Below are 17119 nucleotides of genomic sequence, written 5' to 3'. Positions count from 1 at the left end.
TTTATTTGCAATTAATATCACTAAAAAAAATCACCTAGCCTTTTCACAGATGTAGAATAAAACCCTGTAATATAAATATTAAAACTTTGTTGAATAAATAAGACCATATGGTAATTTAATTATTTATCTAGTATAAAAAACACAGAAAGTAAATAGGGGGGATAAATTATTTTTTTTTAATAAAACAAGAGGCTGAATCAATAAGATGCAAAAAGTATTTATAGACTTATTAACAATCAGCAACTACTAAAGGAATATTTTGAAAGTCTGCCATTTTGTTAATTCTAATGTACCATATTTTCATGCACTTCATTATGAAATTTGTGAATTTTTCACAGGTTTTCTTTTTTTGGCATCAATTATGTGAACTATGACATTGCAAGGCCCATATTCCCAAATAATTTTTGCCTCATTTAGACTATATTAAAAAGGCCCACCCTCCACCTAGTGCAGGGTCAGCAAACTACAGCTGACCCTTGAACAACACAGGTCCACATATAACCCTTGACTCCCCCAAAACTTAACTACTACTTCAACAGTTAGCTGCTAGTAAGCTTTTGGGGAGTTCAAAGTCTACATTTTCAATGGTGCAGGGGTCAGTGCCCCTCACCCCATATTGTTCAAGGGTCAATTGGAGAATCCATGAAGACAAATGCACTGTCCTCCCCAGGTAAGTCACGTGTCACTTACTTTAGTTTCATTAGTTTGAATGAAACTAATTTTCTTGTTTTGTCATGTATTTGACATGGTTTCCTTTGACTTATAAATAACTATTGGTGGTCACAGCATAGACTAGCTTTTTCCCTTACTCTAATGTGACCAGCATGCTCACCTGCTCACATTTTGTCCCGGCTGCTTTCCCACGACAATAGCAGAGCTGCGAAGTGTAGCCAAGACTGAATGCCCCAAAGCCTAAACAGTTTGCTGATGACTGACTGAGGAGTATTTCTTTCTTATTTATACACTGGATGGCCAGATTATTATGATCTCTGAATGCATAATAATATGGCCACCCAGTGTATATCCTATATAATAAAAGGCTAATGTGCAAATTGTCACCTCGACCAGGAGTTCGACCAGCAGGCAGGCAGGGCAACCGCCCATGTTCTCTCCCCCTGGCCAGGCTGGCCAGACCCGACCCATGCACGAATTCATGCACCGGGCTCTAATATATATATAATATATATATTTATATATATGTATATATATATGTGTGTGTGTATATATATATACACACACACTGAGTGGCCAGATTATTATGCGTTTTTGTGAGTTTCTCTTTTAAAGGGGCCATAAAAGGCAGGAATTCTCACTCTTCTCATTTTTCAATTTGTTTTTTTAGTAACATTAAACAATCATCTTACTAATTTAAATATTGTTTATTCATTGAGTAATGTTTTTGCTATCTGATAAAACCACCCAGACTTCTTTGAAATGTCAGAATATATTACTTTATGGTAGAAAGAAATTGTTTTGTTTTTGAAACTTTTAGGGACCTCACTTTAATTTAGCATCATTTTCAATTCAGGGTTACAGTGATTTTCTTTTTCTTCTTTTTTCTTTTTAATTTTTCCATCACCATTTATCCCTCCTATACCCTCTTTCTCCACCCTCCTTCCCCTGCTGCAATCACCACACTGCTGTCTGTGAGTTCTTTCTGTGTTTCTTTTTCTTAAAGTTCACAGAAGAGATTGTGGAAGCACAATGTCATGATAAATGTCTTGGAGGAACATGTTTTGTCCTTAAGTATCTTAGAAAATGAATACATTTGATTACTCTTACCAGGAGCCTCTCAGAACTTCTAAGAGTATACAACTCCTTCGAGAGAATCGAAGGGCACTTATTTTATGCTAAATCCACTCATATATCTCAGAGAAGAGAGCTAAGAGGCTTCCTATACATTCATAATTGCTATTCATATCCACAGGGATGACCAGCCTTAAAAACTGTCCAGATAGAAAGGCATTCTTGCTATTATTCCTGGAAACATGGAGGATGAATGAATGAAAGGTATTGTCATAACCAGGTTTCCTAATCAAAATGTGAGAAACACAGGGTATTCTGAGAAAATGCATATCTGATTTCCTGCTAAAAATCAAGTACAGAGAATATCAATAATTAAGAACTTAATAAAATGATATTGAGAGGGAATCTTATATCTTCAGTGTGGATCAAAAACTTCTTTCCTTCTGTAGAGTGTTCTAGTACATGAAAGTTCATTAAGGTTAGGCAGATAATGCTTTTACTAGGTTTACTGCTACAAAATATTTGGCAAATAATAGTTGATCAATATTTATTAAGTATGTAAATTGAGTGAATAGGTAGATGCATAGATACATAGATGTTTGAATGAAACTAATTTTCTTGTTTTGTCATGTATTTGACCTGGTTTTCTTTGACTTATAAATAACTGTTGGTGGTCACAGCATACATCAGCTTTTTCCCTTACTCTAATGTTGGGATGAAGAAAACATGGGGAGGTGGGCACGTGTTTCAGTTTTACATTCATTCTATCATAAGATCTGCATTCCTAAATAGATTTTGTTTGTATAGTTGTAACATGTAATTATACTGTTTCACCTATAAAGTGGATTTGAATTTTTGAAACAGTAATAATAGTCAGTGAGGAAGTATCATTACCATGGACAGATTTTGCTCCATTTTAAAAGTCATTACATGTTAGCTTCCGTTTGCAGATAACACAGTGACGTAAGAGCATCGAATCAGGGATCATATAGAACTGGGTTTGATTATTCATTTTCTTAACTATTCAGTATATAAATTCAGCAAAACTTATATCTCAATTTTCACATACTTAAAAAATATGAATATATGTGTATGAATTGGTTTTAAAGCTTAAATGATATAAAAAAGAGAAAAAGTCAATAAAGATGGGAGGATGGAAGGATGAAAAGGAGGGAGGGAGAAAAAAAAAGGAACTCCAACAAGAAAAGCAGAGGAAGAAAGACATTAAAGTGAGAATAAACTCAGAGCCATTCTGACAGTTCTCTGTATCACCAACAAAATGCAGTGAATGGCCTTGGATGCTCAGTGTTTGTAGTAATTAAGTCAACATTCAACATTAAAATTAAATATTGGGATTTCAAGAGCTTAACATCTTGGATTAGCAGTCTAAGTACTCTGATTCAAGCCTCGAGGGTAAGACAATAATGTATTCTTGTATATCCTAACACGCATACACACAAATATATATATATATATATATATATATATATATATATATATATATATGTATATATATATATATATACTTACAAAATATTATAATTCTAAGCGACTCAGTAGTGAAGATGTTTAAATAAAATGTAAAATGTTAATTATGCTGAGTATAATTGATTTTAAGTATATAAAGAGTTGTTTCTCAGCCACATGCCCCTGAATATGAGGAAGGGCATAAAGAAAATACTTGAGCTAATTAGAAAGATGCTTAATTAGATGTACTTTTCAGATATAAATATGTTGGAGGTGAAAAGTGATCGATATTAATTGTAAAGGAGCAATAAAGAAAAAAGCACAGAAACCCAGAAAATGAAAATCCAGAGTAATGGTGTGACCTAACATGAGTTCCCTACAATTGAAGGGAATATGGAGAAGAATAAGTTCAAGGAAGCCACGAGGAAAGATGAAAGGAAAATTGCTGAGAATATGAAGGCAAATAATTAGGTCCCTGACAGGGATAATGCCTCCGTAATGAGCCCTTTGAGAAACTTAAAGGAAAGAGTGGAAACAGATATGGATATTTCACTAATTGAATTACCGTTAGGTTTGACTGCAGTGGGAGAAGCGATTGCCACAGAAATTGTTTGATGAAATTACAATTATGTTTTTAAACATGAATGATGTTCTGTTGCCTTAGCATTCAGTAGGGATAACTGTGTCATTTGCAATTAATAAAAAATATTAATGGGATTTATTTTCTTACATGTATAAAAAAATTAAAGGAGAGGATAGAGCTTTTATTTTTTGATCCTTTGAGAATGTGGTCATGTAAAACAGTTAGACTATTATGAATTTAAAGGCAGTTTTCGTCTTCCGGTCATCACAAGCACTCCTGCCCAAATCAACTTTAATAGTGGATGTGATCATCGCATGAAGCAAATATGCACACATTTTGGCGAAGAGGCAGCAAGGGACTTCCTCGGTGAAGAGAAACCATCGCCCAGCATAGCCCAAGCTTCCTGCCCAAAGACACTGCCCAGGCTGTATTTCGGGCAAGTGGCTCCAACCAAAGCTGAGGATGGAGACATCAGAAGTGGGGGCTGCTGAGGCTGAGGGAAGCCGTGGTGCAGAGTCCTAGAGAGAAGTGAACTATAAAAGAAGAACCTCTAGGACTCTGGGTAGGGGCCCCCTTAGGGCAGTCTTCAGCCAAAAGGTCAGCTGCGCACTTATTATGAGGATGCCTGGTGGCCTGGCAGGCGACTGCTATGGGGGGGATGTGAGGGAAATGGGAGAGAAAGATGGAATCAGCAAGAAAACCTTCTTGGTTGTTGCATATTTCACAAGTACTTCGTGGCAGAGAACACATGAAGATGGAAGGTCCTTGAATCTGGCCTGAGGTCTGCCCGCCCTTTAGATAGCAGAGGAGCAGGGGCACCGATGACAAGGCCTGCAGCCATCTCCACTGTGACTTTTTAGTTTTATTGGCATAAAAGGCTGTGTACGTTTTGAAGGTGCACGATGTGGTTTGATATGCGTGTCTATTGACAAATGATGACCACATCCATCACCTCCCCCAGTGATGGATTTTGGGCGTGGTGAGAACTTCAACAAGTTTCTTGCGTAGCACCTGCCACCTATACAATGGTGTTCACCACAGTCACCAGCTGGACAGTACACGCCAGCACTTCCTCATCTTCTAACTGGAAGATTGTTTTCCCTTTGACCATCTCCACCCCTTTCCAACCACCACTATTTTTTGCCTTTCATTTTCCCTTCCCTCCCTTTGAAGACATGCTCTCCTCTTTCCAGACATTCCCTCAGAGCCAGGTGCCCTTGGCCTTCTCCGCTCTTGGTCCAGAGGTGTGAACAGCCAACAGGAGAGAAAGGGAAGGGCTGAGGTTTTAAGGAGATGCAGCTCTGTAGTCCAGGTCCCATGACATCTGGTTACTGAGGGGGTGTTCCGGCTGGAATACTCTAAGACTGACGAGCATTGAGATGGAGAGTCGTAGCCTGCGGAACTGCAAACACTGCAAAGGGAGCAATTACCTCAACGCCCTTCCTTTAAAGTATGACTTATGCTCCCAAATTTGAGGCCTGCAAATTGTTGTAAGGAGCTTTTTTCATTGTAATGTAATATTAATTGATCTATCTACATTTTTTTCCTTTATTTGATTCTAAAAATGTCTCCCTTGTGTCTGTTTTAGGAAATTTATCACTGTCCACTATTTTTATTTTTATGTCCTGCCCTTATGTACCATTAAATGAATTTCCTCACTCCCTCCTTTTCTTCTTGTAAATGTATTACATTTGAAATATAATTAGCAATTACTTTAGCCTGCTGTTAATATAATTAATTATAGCTATTCATTAAAAACCAGTTTTAATGCCAAATAAACATTGAAGTACAGTAGATATAGCAGGTATTACTTATTATACTTACACATTCATATAAATTAATGTGATAAACAAGTAACTACAAAAATAGATATTTCATCTGTCATTGTGGTAAATTTAAGTGCTATTATAGGAAAAAAGTATCACCCTTTTACGTTTTATTATATCGAGCCATTTTCATTAATCTCTTTTTATGGACTTCACTATGTTGAAAAGAACTCAGCATTTTTACTTTTTTATATCTAACTTCACTTGCAGACAATTTTGTTGATTCACTTGGCATGCTTTCCAAGCTGGAGTTATTAACTTTTGCTGGACAACATTTGAACAGGCTTTGTTGTTCACTGTTCTAAGCTGAATAACATTGATGTCTATGCTCAAGCTGGCAGGTGGCCATGGCCCTCGGCTCCTTCCACAAAGAGTGTGGAAGATTAAGGGAAGGGAAAAAGCTGTACTAGTATTTACTTTAGAAACATCTTGTATCTGCGGAGATTATTCAGTTTTATGAAAACCTAATTCTTAGGTTTTTCTTTGGCAGAAAAGAATATACTGTGGAATGAAATGAAATAACGATTTGGGCAAGTGTATAGAAATATCCAAAGTGATCCACACTTTAAAAGAGAAATCTATTTTTAAAGGCAATTTTTTTTGAAAAATGTGGAGAGTAATTTTATAAAACCTACGGATAATTTTTTGTTTGCCTGCTTTAGACATTGAAAAGTTTGATTATAGCTGACCCAAATTCCTATCCTTAGAAGTCCTACAAAGAGCTCCCTGCCCTGATTTTATATTCTTCCTCTCAATTTTCCTGCCCTGGTACAACTTGGAGATTAACAGAATAAATGGCCCCAATTTGGCATGCCTCCCTCAACCCATGCCCTTTGTCTGTGTCCCACCACACTGACCCAGGTTTGGCCAAGCCAGCAATACGTAATTAAAATTGTAAAAAATAATTATTATGTTAAGCCTTGAAGCGTTAGCTACTTAGCACAAAAGTTCTTATCAGCTCTCGTTTTGCAGCTTCAGAGGCAGAGAGCTGGGAATCCTATATAATAAAAGCCCAGTGACCCAACAGTGAAAAAATCAGAACAACCGGTCGACCAGTCGCTATGACGCATACTGACCACCAGGGGGCAGACGCTCAATGCAGGAGCTGTCCCCCGGTGGTGAGTGTGCTACCACAGTGGGAGTGTCACTCGGCTGGCTGGGACAAGCAGCTGCTTCAGCTGCAAACCCAGGGCCAACAGGCAGGAATCCGGTCGCCTCAGGCTCCTCCTCCTCCTCTCTCCTTGCTACCTCCTCCAGGTGCCTGCAGGCCACACAACGCCGCTGCCAGGCTCACAGACCTGACTCTGGAGGCTGGGAGGCAGGTTCGTGGCTGCCACAGGACTGAGGCCTACTCCACCACCTCTCAGTGCTACGGTATTGTCCCTGGGCGCTCCCCCCCCTCCCCCGACCAGGTCCCTGGGGGAGGCGAGTGCTCTGGCTCCACAGAAGATGCTGGACCAGGGAGCAGTCACTTAGAGGGTGGGTCCACAGCCACTCAGCAGACCGGGATGAGTGGCGCTCCCACAGCGGGCCGATCCCCACAGGCCATGCCCCACCAGTGCATGCATGCCATGCCCTGGGCTTCTAGTCTATATATATAAAAGCCTAAGCAGCCATTATAACTGAACGGCTGGAATGACCAGAATGACTGGAATGACTGGGATGACCTGCCAGTAGCTACGATGCACACTGACCCAGACCTTGCTGCTGGGGCCCTGACAGCCCTGAATCTGGTTGACCCGCACCCCAGACCCAGGCAGGAGGGTGAAGGAGCCCGATTCCTCTCAGAATTGGCCGTTGGTTAGCTTACTGCTGGGGCCAATCTCCCACAGTCCCTCCCTCTGGCTGGCCGGGAGCTCTGATCAGCCCCAATCACTGGCCAGGCTGAGGGACCCCACCTGTGCACAAATTCATGCACCAGGCCTCTAGTAATCTATAACATGAGTCAACTCGGTTTACTCAACAAACTGTATATGTACCCACAGTCCCTAAATTTTGACTCATTATTCCACCAGAGTGAATCCTCATTGTGAGTATATTAATATTATTATAATTAAATATTAAGCCAAACTTCCTTATTACCCTAATAGCTCAGTGTTTCCATTGAGAGTCCTTGTTTAGTACCATGAGCAACGTCTGGTAGAGATGGGAAAATAGACACCAACGATCTCCTTCTGTTTCTTCAAGAGTACCCATGTGAATCGCTCTGGAAACCAGTGATTTTACCTGGTTTGGGTTTGGAGATGGAGGCAATTCAGGCTTCAAACCTCAGGAAGATAAATAAGGTACAGGCCAAAGTGTGTGAGAGATTTTCTGTTTTCAATTTCTGAAGCAACAACTATGAAATTCACAACAGTACAGTGAGAGAAGACAGAAGTTGTAATCTGAAAGGCCTGTATATGCCTAGGCAGGGGTGGGCAAACTTTTTTTTTTTTTTTTAAAATATATTTTATTGATATTTTACAGAGAGGAAGGGAGAGGGATAGAGAGCTAGAAACATCGATGAGAGAGAAACATCGATCAGCTGCCTCCTGCACACCTCCCACTGGGGAAGTGCCCGCAACCAAGGTACATGCCCTTGACCGGAATCGAACCTGGGACCCTTCAGTCCGCAGGCCGACGCTCTATCCACTGAGCCAAACCGGTTTCGGCAAGGGGTGGGCAAACTTTTTGACTCAAGGGCCACAATGGGTTCTTAAACGGGACTGGAGGGCCAGAACAAAAGCATGGATGGAGTGTTTGTGTGAACTAATATAAATTCAAAGTAAAGGAGCGGAGGGGAGAGCAAGAGAACCGGATCGAACAGCCGGATCTGGCCCGCGGGCCATAGTTTGCCCACGGCTGGCCTAGAGTAACTGGAAAAGGCAGGGGACAGGTGAAAAGCACTAGGAGGCACAAAGGATGCCTCTGAGCTAAGAAGAAGAATGCATGACAGAGTGACACCAGGGTCCCCTGGGGCCTTGTGTTCCAAGGCCTTGTCCCAAAGATGTCTGCCCCTCCTACAAAGACTGTAAGAGATCTGAAACTACATTCATGTGGGACTTCAGAAAAAAAAAAAAAAAGATATAGGGAGGATCAAAATTATAATTCCCACATTGGGCAACTCATCTTTGCTTACACATCCCAGAGTCGTGTCCAAATCATAAGCTCGATTGACTCAACTATATTAACTGAGATCCGTGGGTCTAAGTAGCTTATTGACACCGACGGCAATGGGCATGTCCACATGAAACGTGAGGACAAGCGAAGAAAGACGAGGAAGGCTTCTGCTAAAGAGATCAGTTAATAATGGAGCGACTCACGAGGATGTATTTAAAAAGCACGCACACACATACACAGCGTGATGTTAAACATGTGATGCCTCACAGTAGGCAATTTCATGGCAGATTAAGCTAGAGAGTTCATGTGAGTTAAAAGCATGATTTTTCACACAAACCCAGGTGAGCTGTTAGGACTGTGCAGTGGTTCTGTGGGTCTAAATATTATTGTATCAAATAGCCTACACACCTCTGTAATTCTTGCCAAATGTACTGAAACACCCAAGACCATGGGCAACCACAAGTAAGCCTATGAGAAGAAAATGTAACACATTAAAAGATTTGCGAAATCATTAGAATAATTATGGTGAAATCGTAATGTCTAGAACTACTGCGTTTACATTGCTAAATTATAAAAGGTAATTTTTGAAGATATAAAAATGAATGATAGACAGAAAGATGTAGCATCTCAAAATTTCAACTAGATTCGCTGCTGTACCATGAATAGTATATGCCTCTTTTCAAAATCTTTGGTTAATTGCCTATTACTGCAATTAAAAGTCATTGTACTTAAATAACATTCTTTGCCAGTGACTCATAATGTATTCCTTTCCCCGTACAGTGCATGGTTTAAAAAAAATCCAATATACTACAACCAAAAATTGCCAATAAATACCCAGTGATGTCTCAATCTAGTTTAAAAGTGGGGTAATTACATTAGCCCACAATATCTTCTAATTTTAAAATAAAGGAATTCACCATTTAATTTATAATTATTTTTATTCACTCACTTTTACCTAGTTCCATAGTCTGCAAAAACCTACAATTAAACTTTATTGCAGTAGCACAATAGGGTTCTAATATTTTTCTAAAATTAAATCATAAAATGTTACACATGAAAAAAAATCTCATTTTTTAGCAATGATATGATATTAGATGTGCTACCTATTTTCTCTCACGTTATGCAGTTCAGATAGAATGATTACAATTACATCGGGCCACTTCTGAGGGGGAACACGAAAAACTAAGCATGCTGTTCCGCTGGCCATGATCCCGTTCGCGCTACAGTCCTTGGGAGAGCGGCTGGGAAGATTCCACTACACAGAGTGCCGTTCCGGGATGGCTTCTACGCTGCTGTTATTAAAGAGGTATCACCATATGGACTAATTGTATTTCCTGGATGATCAGATCATCTTAAACAGCATTCTTATTGCTGGCTCCCCAATAAAGTATATTTCTAAGAGGATACATTTTCTAAGAAGGTATATATATGCACTGAGTGGCCAGATTATTATGATCTCTGAACCCATAATAATCTGGCCATTCAGTGTATATCCTATATAATAAAAGGCTAATATGCAAATTGTCACCTCGACCAGGAGTTCGACCAGCAGGCAGGTCGGCCAACCTCCCATGTCCCCTAACCCTGGCCAGGCTGGCTGGACCCCATCCATGCACAAATTCATGCACCGGGCCTCTAAAATATATATATATATATATATATATATATATATATATATATATATATATATATATATATATATATATTTGTGTGTGTGTGTGTGTGTGTGAGTGAGTGTAGACACACAAACACACACACACACACACACACACACACACACACACTGAGTGGCCAGATTATTATAAATTCAGAGATCATAATAATCTGGCCACTCAGTGTGTAAATATATATATATGAATTTATCAAATTATTATGTCAGTCAATATTTTTGAGTGTTTATTGTGTGCAAGTGTATGCTTTGCAGGGGCTAATTGCTTTGATTCTTACAACCTTCCATGTATAAGGTACTACATTATCCCCATTTTACAGAGGAGAAAACCAAGGCAGCAATATGAATTAACTTGAAATGGTAAAGCAGGACTTGAATTCAGGCAATCAGGATTTACCCAGTCACAGAGAATAATGGGTAATTGACTGAAATTAGAATGCCTATGTTTAGGTTCTAAATCAGGCTCATGGTCATAACCCCCGTGGGCTTTGGGGAAAAACACTTAGTGATGAGACTGCTTCATCAGTTATAAAATGAGGAAATTGGGCTGCATAAGTGCTTTTGTGAATACTAGCATTCCTTTATTTCTTCTATGCAAATTTGAGATAAAGTATCATTTGCACAATTTTGAAAAATGTCTGCCTGAATTTAATATTCTTTTGCTTCAGGAAAATGGCTTACACTTATACTTACAGATGCAACAAAGCCTCATATTTTTTATTCCAACTTTCAGAAAATATAGTTGATATTTTCAATCTAGTCAACTTATTTCTAATGTTTTACTGTCAAATATGCAAGGATATAAAAAAACTGTATCTTTCCCACATGATTATGTCTATAGTAGAGGCCACTTCTGAATGCTGCTTCAAATATGTTAGTTACCTAGTGCTGACAAAGACAACAGCCAAAGTTAACTTGGTCAATACAAATCATTATTTCCTGCCTCTCTTTAAATTATCAGCATTCAAATGGGGGGGTAGAAAGGTCAAGAACGAATTTTTCACTTCTGCCCTCATCTCTCAGAGTGTGTCCAGGGTTGAAATAGGATGCCACCATTTTCTTTCTTTTTTAAAAATTTGTCTTTACTGTTGAAAGTATTACAAATGTTGAAAGTATTACCCCCACTACCCTGCCCCTGCCCCCTCACCCCCCAGGCCTTCACTGCACTATTGTCTGGGTCCATGGATTATGGTTGTAGCTATTTTCATTATCCACAGAGAGAAGCCTACACCTCTTAATGGGAAAAAAAAGGAAAACCATTAGGAAGTCTAAGAGTTCTTAAAGTCACAGAAGTGAAATGAATATTGTACTTGAGACATAAGGATGTAACTTGGTGGGTCACAGAAATGGCCACTGAACCCAGACATCAGGGACCCGACAAAAGGACTGACTGCTTCCTCTGTGGGCAGGTGTCTGTGACACAGTTGTGTTCATGTGAGCATCCTTGCTCTCATGTAGTCCTGTCTTCACCACCAAACTGTTCATGTGTTTGCTCAGCTACTCAGCATCATTGAATTGGACTGTGGCATCTTTTCAGAATTGGTCAAGACCTCATTAGTTATGTCAGCGAGCTTCAATTAGGCCGGTGGCTAGCTTTTCATCTTGGGAGTGTCTCTGCTTGGTTTTGCTTGCTTGACTGGATCCCTGGGCACTGGGCCCAGACTGGTTTGATTTGTGTTTATATGTGCAGCGTGCCCGGTGCTGGGTTTTCAGTGGGCACGCTATAAATTGTCATAATGACAATCCATACAGAAATGTGAAGTATTTACACAGGTCTCAGGTTTGTTCATTTTAATTCCCATCTGATGAATAATCTGTGTTAGAGATACTGAAATCTATAACTCTTTTCAGAAACTGCCACATGAAAATCTCTACTTAGTCAATGGGGCAACCTCCTCTGAGAAATTTATTTGGGAGTTAAAAGAAGGTTTTATTATCATTAGTTCTGTTCAGAGTCCCAGGAAGCTGACTTTGAAATGGATTTTTTTGCACCAAATATTATTAAAAATGTATTCAACAGTTAAGTGGCAACATTTAACAGGTGAAATAAAGGTTATAATAAATTACGTTTATTAAGGTATAAATATTAGCAAATAAAAATAAATTTGAAAATAGGCTGCCCTACTGAATTCATTGTTTCTTAACACCATATAGAAAAAATAAACACAGAATCATCTATCGATTTGTGGTTAGGTTCATAAAAACTGGCATTTGAAATATTTTAAAAAAGAAAGAAGCATCCTACATTGTCTATTTATTTCTGAATCAAAATCATTTTTTCCCTCAAAAATAGTCTTGAATCTTTATGAGAGGTAATCTTTTTATTTCCAAAAATTACAGCACAGACAATTATGGAACTCTAGCATCTCTAATTGAATACTGCAATGCATATTAGCAGTAAACTATTTTGAAAGGAGTAGAGAGATTTATAGTGTCTAACATTAAAGGAAATCTGGCTCTCAGAAATTATTGCTCCATTTCTATTTTCACATTCAAAGATGGCCTGTGAGTTATCATAACTAAGCTTATATGCTGCAACTTTAAGATTCACTGAATAAGTAATTATCCAAAGACACGGGGAAAGAAACAGATTGAAAATTGAAATGTATAGGTAAAATAAATTTTTACTCTTATCTAAAAATTAAATCTTTCTTAGCAAACTTTTCCTGTGCCTGATAGGGTAACGAATGGAAGCAAAATCAATTGGTTTAAGTCATACTCCAACAATCCGCCTTAATTTGTTTTTTGTTTTTCTTCTATAGAACCTAAGAATTAATAAAATGGTTCCATGAGCAGCCCTGGACCTCTCCTTTTTTAATCTTATTAATCAATTGTTTTCTTGAAATTATTAGTAAGGCTTGATTTTGGATAATATCTGTTTTCACTGGGTCTGATTTAATCTGATCCTCGGTGTTAGCTCACATGGCTAACCACTGATAGAGTTGAAAAGGTCTATATTGTGGTTTCTGTACAAAAAGTTTCCCTTACACTCAGTGGCACTTTTCAGGACAGTGGCTGAGATAAAGGATTAGGGAAGTTTTAGAAACTGAGACTGGGCATTAATGCCAGTTGGTTTCAGGTATTTAAAAAGTTAAGAATATACTTTAAAGAAAACGATTATTTCAAAGGCTAAATCGAGTTGATCCCTGGATTACTTCCTCTCAGTCTGTAAATTAAAAATGTTAGTGAAGAAAGAGCAAAAATGAACTTGGATTTGATTAATTTCTACTAAGAGGGGGATTGGGGTGGGGGAAGGACGAGAATAGCCTAATGTTAATCAGCCATCCTCAGCTTACCATGCAGCATATTTAGAGTGTGCCAATCATGTTTTCATACCCATAGTAATGCTCTTCTTAATCAAAGACTTCCAAGTTCTTAAGTAAAGAACACGCATTTACATTGTCGTTGTACATAACATTTGGATTTCAATTATTAAAGACTCTCATTGTGAATCTTTGTAGATGTTTGATGACTATCCAATTAGAATAACAATATAGTTTATATTGTTTCAATACTGTTTATAATTTTAAAGCCTTTTAGGTTGCAATGAAAGGGCAATATTTATTTTATTTAAAGAAGGATAGTTCTGAAATAACTGGACTATTAAGAAAGAGACAGTCCTATTTCTCTTTTCCATGTGTATTTTATTACACAGATTAGGTTTTATTAGACTATTTTACCAAATGGTTTTCTTAAAACTGCTTGTATCAGAGTAAGAGACCCTTTTTCCTCCTGTTCTTACTTCATATATTTATGTGCATTTGCTGTGACACAGAGACAATAGATGAAGGCAGACACAATGCTCCTTTGTACTATGACCATGACCTCAAAGAGTCAGCAAGGTCTTCTGAACATCTTATTCTTCCTAGCTGTACAGGTGCTTGAATACTTATGAATAAGAGAACTTCCTAAACCAGTGGTCGGCAAACTCATTAGTCAACAGAGCCAAATAGCAACAGTACAACGATTGAAATTTCTTTTGAGAGCCAAATTTTTTAAACTTAAACTTCTTCTAATGCCACTTCTTCAAAATAGACTCTCCCAGGCCATGGTATTTTGTGGAAGAGCCACACTCAAGAGGCCAAAGAGCTGCATGTGGCTCGCGGGCCGTGGTTTGCCGACCACTGTCCTAAACCTACTGAGACTACTATGGTTGATGAAACTGAATCCACTTGTCCAAAAGTTAGGAGATTGTGTTTCATGTAAAACTTCACCAATGCTCTCAAGTTCTCTTCATAGCAGTATATGTAATAGTTTACCTAATTTGGAAATAACTGGGAAGTGCAGACTGTTCACTGAAAGACACAGCTGATATCAGAGGGAAAGTCTGCCTTAAGAAATATTTAATCCTGACATCTTCTGGCATAGACATGAGTATTAGCAATACCAGAAAAACAAACAAACAAACAAAAAAAAACAGAGCTCATGCTCCTCCTCCAGGGGTGTTGGCCGGGTACATACAGAAATTGGCCGGGTACATACAGAAATAAACAAACAAACACAAAAATGAAAGAAGGCCACCAATGTACATCAGACACAAGAATAAACTCAAATGGAGACAAGACTTAAATGTAGGTCGGGAAACCATGAAAACCTTAAGAGAAACCACTGGCAGCAAAATCTCAGACATCATCTCCAAGAAAATGAACAAATGGGACTACATCAACACAAAGAGCTTCTGCCCAGCAAAAGCAGCCATCAGCAACATGGAAAGGGCGGCCACTGGATGGGAGAAAATATTTGCCAATGATGCGTCTAATGAGGGGTTAATATCCAAAATATATAAGGAACTCCTATGACTTAACAAAAGGAAGACAAACAAGCCAATTAGAAATGGGCATAGGACCTAAATAGAAAAACAGGAAGGCTAAAAGACATATATGAAAAAATGCTCAAAGCTACTAATCAGCGGAGAGATGCAAATTAAAACAATGAGGTATTGCCTCAAAATCAACAGTGAACCCATTAGATACTCAACAACTCTACTTAAACACTGAAATGTTGTCCAATCAAAATGGGAAGTGCCCAGAGCCTGAATAATTGGAGGCAAGGAAGCAGGAAGCAGGAAGCATGTATTCATTCCCTCAGTGTCTGAATGTGATTTAATGAAGAGGTGCTTTTACGAAGTAGACCTGCAAGTATTGCTAAGAGGTCAGATGATATACGGTACTGAACAGCTTCAACATACCTGTGGCTTTCCTTCCAACTGTAGAAAGATTGAGCAAGATCTTTACAGCCACAGAGGATTGCTCACCCCTCCGTGGAACCTTGCGTAGAGTAGACCTGTATTGCAGGGGACGCCAACCACCCCAGGGAGCTCCTCTTGGGGAGAGAATCAGGAACACCCCCAGCTGCTGGCTGTGAGGCTCACCAGCCATCTCCTGAAATTGCCTTCAGCTGGAGAGAGCTGCCTCGTCCCAGGTTACATGCCCTTTCCAGGGGAAGCCAGCATCCAGTGATTGGTCAACCAGAAAGTACCAAGGCCTGGTCTGCTCACCCCCAATTTAGAACCACGTTCAAGAGCAGCCACAGAATGTCCCTGACATCCACTAAAACCTCGTTCAACTTCATGAGCCCAACCTCTCTGCCCAGTCGGGTTGCCTTCCCCTGCCCACAGGCTGGATGCTGACTTCCTGCATGCTAATCTTCTCAGTCTGCTTCCAGGGATCTTGACCAGTAACACCTGCCTCCTGTCTGCCTTCACAGAGAACTGCAGACCTTTAAAATCCTGAGCGTTTGCATTCTACTTAACAGATATCCATGGTAGGCTGATGGAACGTGGCATGGACTGTTGGGACAGGGAGTCTGCAACATGTCCCAAGGTAACTATCTAAAGAAATTCTCACAACCACAAACACCAAGAGGTAAAATCTGAATTATTGCCAGGTGCTGGTGAAAGGGTGGGGAGAGACCGACTCCATGTTCCCTTTGTTCCATGTCCTCCACCTCGTGGAGTCAGGTTCCCGCCCTAGAACCTCTCCAAGAGCCCAACCCACACTTTTGAATTAGCCAATAGAAATGCAAGAGGAAAGTAAGCCGCGCCCTGCCCCCATGTGCAACCTGACCCCGACCAATCAGCGGAGGCCACACTACCTCACCCCTCCTACCTCTCCCAGGACCCCTATAAATCAGCGCATTTGGGGCCTGGGGCTCTCTCTCTGCCTCCTGCTGCTGCGTTGGCAAGTGTGGTGGACTGGGAGCTCGAGCTAGCTCGAATAAAGGTTCTTTGCTTTTGCATCAGACTTGGCTCCCTGGTGGTCTTTGGGGATCATGAAATCTGGGCATAACACTGGCAGGTAAGAATTTCATGGGCACTCTATTGGTGAGATGCCCAATTTCCTTAGCATTGGAAGGTAAAGGGAAACTTTAAGGAGATGCAGAGAGAAGTTGAGAAATATGGTTATTTTCAGTAGTATAGCAACTGGGTAAAAGCAATCATTTCTCAATGTGCTGGTTACATTATTCCTCATAAATCATAATGAATCTACTGCATGACTTACCTGAATACATGAAAATATTAAGTACACAGGGAAGCGTTATGCAATCAAAACTGGATACAGAACAACCTAAATGGCTGATTATTTCTTTTAAAATTCTGGCAAATCAAACTTCCCTGGAAGGTATGACAAAATGATAGGACAACAGACTTGATAAAGCTGTTAGCTGGAGGAGTCACGGTCAACAGCAAGTGGTCTGAGAGGCCCTGATCCTGATGACAAATGATATTAA

This window comes from Plecotus auritus (assembly GCF_963455305.1).
Source record: "Plecotus auritus genome assembly, chromosome: 3".
Lineage (NCBI taxonomy): Eukaryota > Metazoa > Chordata > Mammalia > Chiroptera > Vespertilionidae > Plecotus > Plecotus auritus.
Note: the sequence above shows the minus strand (reverse complement) of the source record.